General features: G+C 35.0%; 1 pseudogene; it reads left to right on the top strand.

Annotated features, from left to right (window-relative positions):
- Nucleotides 1-5,933: 5,933 nt before the first annotated feature.
- LOC119065709 (killer cell lectin-like receptor subfamily F member 2) lies at nt 5,934-9,134 on the top strand (annotated as a pseudogene).
- Nucleotides 9,135-9,992: the final 858 nt, after the last annotated feature.

Genomic DNA, 9,992 nt, shown 5'->3' with positions numbered 1-9,992 from the left:
CTGCATGGTGAAAAGTTTTTACTTAATTCTTATTACAGATATAAAAGGCTGAGGTTTTTCGGCAAGTAACCAACCGAGTGTGGTGTTCCTGGTTTTTGCAAACAGCTGCTTCAAAAAGGGAAGAACATTTCACTCCTAAAATAATCCATTTATGAAAATATTCATCTTTATGCTGACAAAATATAAGTCAATCTTACATAGAGCTCACATACCATTTTTAGAATTTAAAGAAAAAAAGTTTGGTTGTTATCTAACAGTACTTTTTCTTTCTGGAGAGAAAATAAGAAAAGATTCTTTTACCATAAATAAGTGACAATATTCTTAGGCTGGGACACTAAGAATAAGAATAGATACAAATATCTCAGAAACCCACCAAATTATATTGATCATTTGTACTGGTACTTTTGTAAGGATTTAAGTCTTGCTTGGAGTTCAGATGTTCTCTTCTTTTCAACTTCTTCTGCAGCCTAAATAAAAGATTCTGGACTCTGGGACTGTGTTCTTCATGAGGGAAAGTGACTGTGTAATTTGTTTTTCTTACTTTAAGGTTTTCTGGAATCTTTTTGAAAAGAGTTCAAAGAATTTTCTAACTCTGAGGTAGAATATGTTTAAATTTTTTTATTGATTGATTTTTAGAGAGAGAGAGAAACATCAATTAGTTGTTCCACTTACTTATGCATTCATTGGTTGGTTCTTGTATGTGCCCTGATTGAGCCCACAACTTTGGTATATCCTGATGACGCTACAACCAACTGAGCTACCCAGCCAGGGCAGCATATATTTAAATGGAAAGGAAAATGGGCATGGAGTCAAAACATTATCATTTCGATCCTCATTTTTCTACATAATGAACGGTGCTGGGTAAGCCACTTAACTTATTTATGCCTGAGCAATATTATCTGTAAGAGGAAGAAATCTTTATTTCACAAGGTAGCTGGCAAGATTAAATGAGGCAGCTTGCCTGAAAACTTACAACACATTCCTGGAGTGAGGAGGTCACTGCAGTAGTTAGTGGGCAAGATGGCTTGACTTTCACAGAAGCCTTGGTTTCCTTCTCTCTCTTCTTTACACGTCAGTATTTACTGACAGAAAGTCAGTATTTCCGATTTCTCTTTGTCCCTGGGGTATGTTTTCCTTCTGTATGTTTAGTATCTGATTTTAAGTGTCTTTTTCTTATAATTTTTAAAAGATTTAATCTTTTCTATTTTGATACCCATTTTCCAGACCTTAATTTTGCAGGCTGTAAAAAAGTTTCTGTATTGTCTGCTTTCTCTTCTTGGTATCCTACTCTATACCCCACTCACACTGCCAATCTTGCTTTCTCAGGCACATATAGCATCAGCATATTTTGATCGACAAAGGAAAGTGTCCTCTTTCCTGACTTCTTGTCTGATAGTTAAACTGTGCTCTATGCCTACCTCATAACCTATGTTTCTGTTTTCACTTCTCAAAAAAGCACTTGTTCTGTCCTGTCCTAAGTGGTCTCTCTTATTAGGAGAGACCTGCTAATAGAGAAAATGGAGAGTAAATGGCCTGCTATTTTTCCCACTTCAGTCATTCTTGTTTCTCCACTATTTACTGGACCTAATTTTAAAATGACTTACTTTTGTATTCTTTTTTGTTTCTCTTAACTTGAAATCATATATGCCCTAATGTAAAATGGATTGAAAATTGAACTTGTTTGTAACTTGACCATGAAATAATCCAGATGCAAAAAACTAAAACACCTAATATAAGAGACACTTGGGAATGCAATGTTACCACCATCTGGGAGGGCCTCAGGGGGCAACTGAGATGTTCAGCTCAAATATTTTTCACTTCTTTCATTTTATTACTTGTTTACTCATATAATTATTGAAAATAGGGTTATCTGACAATATTGAACTGGAATTTGTTTTGAACTCCCAAGTACTAATTTAATAAGTTCTCATATTTTTAATGTTCTTATCTGATTTTGTATACAAAGCTCATGACATTGTACTTGTTAAGCCATAAATTAGAGAGTAAATTCTTTGAGGACAGGAATCATACTTATTTTCCTCCTTGTGCTTATCACAGTTTCTGGAGAGCACGAAGTTTCACCAACTGAATTACAGAATGAACTGAATAATAGATCCATTAAATGAAACTTTCCCTCATGGCATTCTCAGACATTATTTTAGATCAAGACTCAAGTGAAAGATTGTATGAAAAATCTTTTAAACAAAAGACTTTATTCACTTTATTCAGTAAACATATTTTCATTTAGTGCTTAAAATTATGTGCCAGGTTAATACAATTATCGACACACAGAGTGGTTTTTAGCTTTATATGTGAATTGTTTTGTAAAATTAAATTTTGTTTCTGATAATTTTATTCTGGGGTTCGTATTTTTTATATATGTCTACTGATATTTTCTACCCTTTGCAATTTTTCTTGCAGACCTAATGACACAGGTCTACATTCTTCTGTATTTTATTCCAAACTCTTGACTTTTTAGGAACTATGCTTTTTTTTACCTTGTCTGAGAGTTTCACATGCTCTTAGGAATTTACTTGGTAAGGAAATTCTGTTGGATTATTGACAGATACTAATGATCTCATGTTATTCCTCTGTGATATAATATTTGTATTTTTATATTAAAATCAGCTTAAGGTTTTTTCCTATAATATTTCTTATTTTAGATATAGTTTTCCCCAAAGTCAAGTTGCTTTCTGCACACTTTTGTTCTGTCCAGAAAAAGTCCAGCCATTGTTAATATAATGAGAACAGTTTGCAAGCCATTGATGTAGCCAAGGAGAGTGGATTGGAATGCACATGGAATGAATGACACTTCACTGTAGTAGTCAGTGGGGGTGGTAGATGCCATTGAGTGAGCATGTGTACTCCCATTCAAAATGGCTGAGCAAGTAGAGCAATGGATCTGCATCATATTTTGCATTAAATTTAATATTCCTCTGCAGAAATGATTTTGATGATTCAGAATGCTTTGGGGGTTGATGCAATGAATGCAGCACAAATAAAAATGTAGCACAAACACTTCAAAGATGGTCCAGAATCTGTTGAAAGTGATCCACATTTTGAAGGCCTGCAACAAGCAGAACACCTAAGAATGTTGAATGTGAACTAGCTGCAATCAACAAAGTTCAGTGACTTGACAGTGTGAGAATTAGAAGCTGATCTGGGGATTCCAAAAACTACTGTGTCCAAGATTTTGACCAAGGATCTTGGTATGAAATGTGTCGTGTCAAAATTTGTTCTGTAACTTCTGCTACGAGAGCAGAAGGAACATTGTGCTGAGTTGCTAATGGCTTGAGTCAAACTGCTACCAATGAACCAGATTTCCTCAAGGAACTTATAACCAGAGATGAATCATGGGTCTATGGCTATGATCTCATCCCAGTGGAATTTGCCTGGTTCTCCTCACCTAAAGAAGACACGGCAGCAAGACCAAGACCATATTAACTGTGTTTTTTGGTTGGGAAGGTGTTGTCCACCGTAAGTACACCTCTCTGGGCCAAACAATTAATAAGGAGCACTACCTCAGTGTTCTTCACTGGTTTAGAATTTCAACATGACCAAAACAGCTGCAGCTATGGGCAATGGGTGATTGGCAGCTTGATCACAACAACGCACCCACTCACATGCATCACATCTTGAGCAGAGTTTTTGGTGAAATATCAAATCTCCCAGGTGACTCAGCCCCACTACACCCCAGATTTGGCATCCTGTAACTTCTGACTTTTCCCAAAACTAAGATCACCTTTGGAAAGGAGGAGATTTCGAACCACTGGTGAGATTCAGGAAAATACAATGGGGCAGCTGATGATGATTTCAACAAAGGATTTTGCATGGTGTTTTGAACAGTGGAAAAGACACTGGAATAACTGTGAGGTTCCCAGGAGCCTACTTTGAAGGGGACTGAGGTGTCATTGTTCTTTGTACAGTGTCTCTTATATCTTGTATCTTCTTCAGTAATTGTCTCTGTTTTTCATATTATATGGTTGAATACTTCTGGACAGATCTCCTTGTGTCAACTTGGCTAGGCCATACACGGTACCCAGATATTTGATCAAACACTAACTAATCTAGATGTTAGTGTGAGAGTACTTTTTAGATGAGATTAGCATTTAAACCAGTAGATTTAAGGAGAGCAGATTATCTTCCATAATGTGAGTGGGCCTCATTTAGTCAGCTGGAAAGCTTAAGAGAAAAAATACTGAGGTTCCTCAAAGGAAGAAGGAGTTCGGCCTCCACACTCCAGACTCCAGCTGCAACATCAGCTCTTCTCTGGGTCTCCAGCCTGCCAACCTGCCCTTCATGAGAGCCAATTCCTTGAACTAAGTGTCTCTCTCTCTCTCTCAGTTCTGTTTCTGTAACACACCAAGTAATACAGTATGATGCATTAGTTGATCAGATGGCCTGTGGAGACAAACAACTGTGTTGGAATTTTAGATCTGATATTTATCTATTGTATGACTTTAGAAAATTATTCAATATGTGACTTAATTTCTCATCTATAAATTGGGGGTGATAGTAACACTTACTTTAGAAGATTTTATTTTATATATTCTTAGATTTTTATTATGAAAACTAGAAGTAAAACTAGGTATCTTTCAAAGAGCATCAAAGCAAAGGAACATGAATAGAGAACTCATGGATGAGCACAATGGGGGAGATTGACTGTGGGAGTGGAGGGGGAGGGGTGGGGTGAGCAATGAGGAAAAAGGCCAGACAACTGTAACTGAATAACAATAAAAAATTGTTAGTGCATAATCAGTATTATTTCATTTGTATCTCTTCCATTAACAAACTGCCAGACTAGATTATATTAAAGCAATTATCAGATATTATGCCATTTAATATTTAAATATTTCAGTACATGAATCTTACAGATAAAGGCTTTCTGTGCTTAATACAATCACAACATCATTATAGCCCCTGTTTTAGTTTTCTCTTGATGTGCAACAAATTACCGCACATTTACCAGTTTAAACCAAAAGTTATTTAATACTCAACCTCCATGGGTTGGGAGCATGAGCATGGATTAACTAGGTTTCCTGTTCAGCGTCTCATGGCATGTAGTTTAGGTGTTTGCCAGACCACACACATTTCTGAAGCCGAGGTTCCTCCTGCAAACTTATGTTGTTGTTGGTGCAATACAGTTACTTGTGGTTGTAGGACTGAGGTCATTGCTTTATTGCTGGCTTTCACCCAGGGCTGCTCTCACCTCCTGCATTTTCTTGCCATCTGGACTCTCATATAGGCTTTGAAGACATGGAAGTTTAATTCTTCAGAGCCAATAGGACTTTTCTCTCTCTTCAAGGAAGGCCATCTCCTTTATAAGGTCTTGTACCTGACTAAGTCATGACCTCCTATGATAATATCTCTTTTCATGAACTCAAAATCAACTGACTGGGGACTCTTTTTTGTCTTCAAAATCTCTTCACCTTGCAGTATAATAAAACTTAATCATGGAAGTGATATCCCATAATATTCACAGGCCTGACTCACATTCATGGAGGGAATTAAACAGACCATGTACCCCAGGGGCAGGAATCATTTCAGAATGGTGTCTACCACAATGTCTAACAAAATTGTCAGTAACTTCTTAATATTTCTATTATCTAGTCACCATTAAAATGTCTTTTTATTTATTTATTTATTATTTATTTATTTTGATTAATTAGAATTGGAATCAAAAAAGAACACAATTGTATTCTATCAAAATGTCTCAATGTCTCTTGAATCTCTTAATCATTAGATCCCCATTACTTCATTTATTTTCTCTTTGCCATTTATTTGTTAGAAAAAATGGGTCATGGTTTTGTATAATATCTTATATTCTAGATTTTTTCTGTTTACATTTACATCATGTCATTTAACATGTTCCATTATTTTATAAAGTTATTTTAAAAACTAAATGTACATTAGGTGCTTAGAAACCCGCAATAATGGCTATATGTGTTTGTTATTATTATGCAAAACACTTTAGACAAGAACTGATACAAAGTCTGGGTAAGTAAAATATTTTCTCTGTCCTCATCCCCATAATATCCCTTCTTATAGAAGATAATATTTGAAACTAAGTTAACTCTAATAGATTTTTGGACAATTGGTGTCCACATTTTTTTAAAGATTTTTTTATTTTTAGAGAGAAAGGGAAGGAGAGAGGGAGAGAAATATCAATGTATGGTTGCCTCTCATGCATCCTCTGCTGGGAACTGGCCTGCAACCCAGGCATGTGCCCTGACTGGGAATTGAACCGGGATCCCAAGGTTCACCGGCCCGTGCTCAATCCACTGAGCTACACCAGCTGGTGTCCACATTTTGAATCATGTTTTGGTGTTTTAACATCTTACACTGATAATTTGGACTATTTTCAATGTATTTTGCAGCTCCCAACTGTACTTTATTCACCTGTATATCAATATCCACCTAATGGAATCACTTGGTCCATATGATTCCTTCTCACTAATAATAGTAAATAAATAGCTCTCCTCAAATTTAAATTGTGAGGTAGTTTGAGATTATTTTATACTTTTTAGTTATGTACTTGTACAGCTGAAATTAGAATCCAATTATCCTGAGTGTTTAAATTATGGTTTTGCAAAATTATAACTATTTAGAATCGACGGCTCTTGTCCTGGTACAAAGTATATTAACTTTGTAGAGTTTCATTAACTTCTTCTTGCATTTTCTTTTAGGAGATAACTATATGTGCCAAAATGACTGGCTGTTTAACCAAAGGAAGTGTTACAAATTTTTAACTTCTTCTAGAACTTGGAATGAGAGTCAACATGATTGCATGAAGCTCCAGGCACATTTGCCAGTGATTCACACTTTGAGAGAGCTGGTGAGGAATCAAACACGAGGTCTAAGTGCTCCAGGAGGAGTTGCTAGGTGCAGTTCTAATATGTGTGGATAGTTTACAGTCATCGATTTGAACATTCATTAGCCCTAATATAATTACTATTGTTTATGATAAGAAGCCTATTATTTAGGAAAGAAATAATTATTTACTTCTTCATTAATGCCAGGCACAGTGCCTTACTCTGTAGAAGGCATTGACATGTTTTTGAATAAATGAATGAACTGTTCCTTCTGCAGAAATTCATACAGAAGAGTTAAAACCTGGACAGCCTAGTTGGATTGGACTATACATTATGCCCCCAGGAAAGCAATGGATGTGGATAAATAAACACACTTTTGTGAAACAAAAAAAGTAAGTAGTTTTTTGAGGGAGGGGAATGGTATGATGATGCTTTTTTATTTATTTAAAAATATTTTTAATTAAGCTGCCTTGTTTTCCAAGGTTTTTTGTAACCTCTCTTCCATCTTGTCTCTTCTTTTTAAAATTATCTCTTTTGTTTCTACCTTTCTTTTTCTTCTCCTACTTCTCTATTTCTTTCTCTCTCTTTCTTCCTCTTTCTTTCTTTCTTTCTTTCTTTCTTTCTTTCTTTCTTTCTTTCTTTCTTTCTTTCTTTCTCTTCTTCCTCCTTTCTTAACATTCAGTAATATTGAGAATAGGGTTAGAAAGTATTCATTATGGCATTTGGAAATCATTGTCAAAAACAGATGAAGAAATCTGTTTTAATCTCACTTGAACCTTATTTAAATAATTTGAAGCAAATATTTTTATATATTAACTGCAAAAATAAAATTCACTTACAAATAAAAGCACCCAGAATATGTAAACTATCCCTTGAGCTGATATCAGGAAGTATGGATTTAAAACTTTGCCCTTACAAAATTCTCCAAAACTTGTTGATATCAATTTGTTCATTTGTATGAAAAGAAGAGTAAAACTTCCCTCACAATGTTCTTGTGTGAACAATCTAACGTAGTAGGTGGAAGAGTGCTTTAAAATTCCTAAGTGTTATGTACATTTTCCCATTCTCCTCTGTGCTCTCTTTTGCTTCACACATCGCGCTATTAGAGCCCCGGAGACCTGGCAAGTTAGAGCAAAGGTCATGGTGTGACCATTCATGTCGGTCTGGCTATTTATCCTTCTACTATCCATTATCTTTCATGAATATAAAACTAAAGCATGAAGTACTGTTCATTTTTTTGGACCTATTTTGATGGTAGTCTTTGAAAAAATTAATAAGAAATATGTAGGCTCTTTTTAAAAAATTTGAAACCAAGATATTGTTAGGGCAATGCATGACTTTAAAAATTTTTTTAAATTAATTATTTAACAAAAATGATGTTCAGGTGGCTACAATAGTGTTTGATTATATTTTAAACAATAATTTGTAACTAACACAATAGTTAAGAAAATAGATTTCTCATAAAATATTCGGTCCATACATTTTTCTAACCCTATCACACCATGGAAGTTAAATAAGGAAGCTGTCATCTTCATAGTTTTTACTTTAACTTTAGAAAGAAATTTTTTCCTAGATTACTGCTTTATAATTATCTTTGGTGTAAGATATTTTTCATGATGCAGTCTTTACCAAAACTTTCATTTTAACATCTAATTACCTTTTAAAGAAAGTTATTTATGCTGCTATGTGGAAAATTAATATATGGGAAGCAAAGTTGAAACTGAAGTTTAGTTAGAAGACAATGACCAGAGATAAGGGAGAGGTACCAGTAGCATGAGCTAGAAGTGAATGAATATGAGACCTTACCTGGGGATAGAATTCCCGGGACTTGCCGACATAGGTAAGGCAAGAGTTAATTGGGAAGGAAAGAGACAGGGATGCTTCTAGTCTTCAAGTTGGAAGCTCTGTATTGATGTTACTCAAATAAGAGAGACATTCGGGTAGGTGTGGGGGGGGCTTGGAGGGCAAGCAAATCAAGAGTGACCAACTATAATCATTGGCAACAATAAAAGCATCCATTTGAAAACCTCTGAAACATTTTGGCTGCTGAGGAGTTACCTATACAAGTTTGGCTGTAGAAAACTTTAATAAATGCAACTATTATTATAAGACAAATTCTCTACAGTTTGCCCTTTGTCTTCTAGCTTTTTGATAATTGGACCAACTGATAGCATGAGCTGCTCTCTCACAACAGGAAATGGAGTGAGTTCTGAAGACTGTGACTCCAATTTTATGTCATTTGCCAGATGTTGTCTGAACAATAACAGAAAATCCAGGCAGTTAAATAAGAAACTGGAAGAAATGTGTATGTATGGATGTTAACATCGACTATCCATTTTTTAGAGGAATACAAATTTGTATTTTAAATTAAAATATCAAATTTTCTAATATTTTACAAAGAAATGACTTCAAATGAAAAATACCATAATTTACTTTTAAACAAGACATAATTCCCTATTGCCCGAATGTCTAAAAAATAATTAAATTGAATCTTTTTCTAATCCTGTCTATTCCTGTGTGTCCTATTCCTTGGTTCTCTTTCTCAGCGTTTGGCAAGGCCAGGCAAACAGATACAAATATGCCATTCTTTTTCTTTATGCTGGGCCTTCACCCCAAGTCAACTGTTTTCAATTTTTATCAAAAAGAAATCAACCTTTCAGCTGGTAATAAAAGTATTCAGATGTTGTAAGCATAAGATGCCTATTTAAAGAAATACATGATCATGAGGGTACAACAGTAGATGGTAGAGGCAAAATACTGTAGGATTTCAGGAGAGGGACTGACTGATAACTTCCACCTGGGGAAATCAACCTGCAGTGTCAAGAGCTTTGTCTTGAAGTGGAGGAGATGAAAGGCTTTGCAGACAGAGGAAATGGCGTGCACAAAGGCACATGCAATTTATTTATTCTGTCACTGGTTTGGAAATTTAAGTCTAATTAGCTCCCAGAAAAGCAGCCAATTTTGTTCTTATTTCCATTGGCAATGGAAGCATTGGTAAGCTGAAAAAATTTGCTCTCGCAACAGCCAGTAACTTACTGGCCCAGCAATGGTTTAGAGGCTCCAGAATTCTTTAAAAATATAATAAAATAATATATGATCTTGTTTCTAATATGATTATACAATTTATTTTCTTTTAATAAAATTTATTTTTAATATTATATTGAGAACTGTCCTACTCCA

This window comes from Artibeus jamaicensis, unplaced genomic scaffold (genome assembly GCF_021234435.1).
Source record: "Artibeus jamaicensis isolate MK-2021 breed Jamaican fruit bat unplaced genomic scaffold, CSHL_Jam_final contig_233, whole genome shotgun sequence".
NCBI lineage: Eukaryota > Metazoa > Chordata > Mammalia > Chiroptera > Phyllostomidae > Artibeus > Artibeus jamaicensis.
This window is presented reverse-complemented; position numbering and strand designations above follow the sequence as displayed.